Source organism: Chinchilla lanigera, unplaced genomic scaffold (genome assembly GCF_000276665.1).
Source record: "Chinchilla lanigera isolate Chin_1 unplaced genomic scaffold, ChiLan1.0 scaffold00221, whole genome shotgun sequence".
NCBI classification, from domain to species: domain Eukaryota; kingdom Metazoa; phylum Chordata; class Mammalia; order Rodentia; family Chinchillidae; genus Chinchilla; species Chinchilla lanigera.
The window spans coordinates 220,399-221,267 of NW_004955622.1; positions in this window are offsets into that span (position 1 = coordinate 220,399).

An 869-nucleotide genomic window follows, 5' to 3' on the forward strand; every position below is an offset into this window, starting at 1 on the left:
CAAAAAGTGAAATGACAAGAATAATGAAGGAAATGCTCAAAAAATCTGAAAAAATATATAAGGAAATAGAAGAACAAAGGCAAGAGTCAGAAGCATTCAATGAAAAATATAGAAAGGACTTAGGACACATGAACCAGTTTCTAAGAGACTTCCTGGAAAACAAAGCTGCCACTGAAAGCAATCAAAACCGCTTCAATGAAGCTCAAGATAGAATCTCAGACCTTGAAGACAACATGGCAGCTAGCAACCAGGAAAGAACAAACCTCATAAAAACAGCAAGGATCCAAGAAAAGTCAATTCAACAGCTGCAAAATGAGGCAAAGAGGAATAATGTACGAATTATAGGAGTCAATGAAACAGTGGGAAGCAGCATGTCTGACATTAAAAGATTATTTGCAGAAATCATAGCAGAAAATTTCCCAATCATGGAAACACAACCTGATATGCAGCTAAATGAGGCATTTAGAACTCCAAACAACCACAACCTAAATAAAACTACACCCAGACATAGAATAGTCAAGTTCCCAGATCTCCAGCAAAAGAACAGAATGTTAAAAGCTGCTAGAGAAAAGAAACCTAGATTACCAATAAAGGGATAGATTTATAGATTATATATAGATTATTTATAGATTACTATAAAGGGAAGCCCATCAGAATTACAGCAGACTTCTCAGCACAAACCATCCAAACCAGAAGAGCTTGAAGTGAAATATTAGAGGTTGTGAGACAGAACAGCTTCCAACCAAGACTGACGTACACTGCCAAACTCTCCCTCAAATTCAACGGAGAAATAAAATATTTTCACGACAAACAACAATTGAAGAATTTCATGAGCACCAAGCCAGCATTACAAAGAGTACTAAAAGATA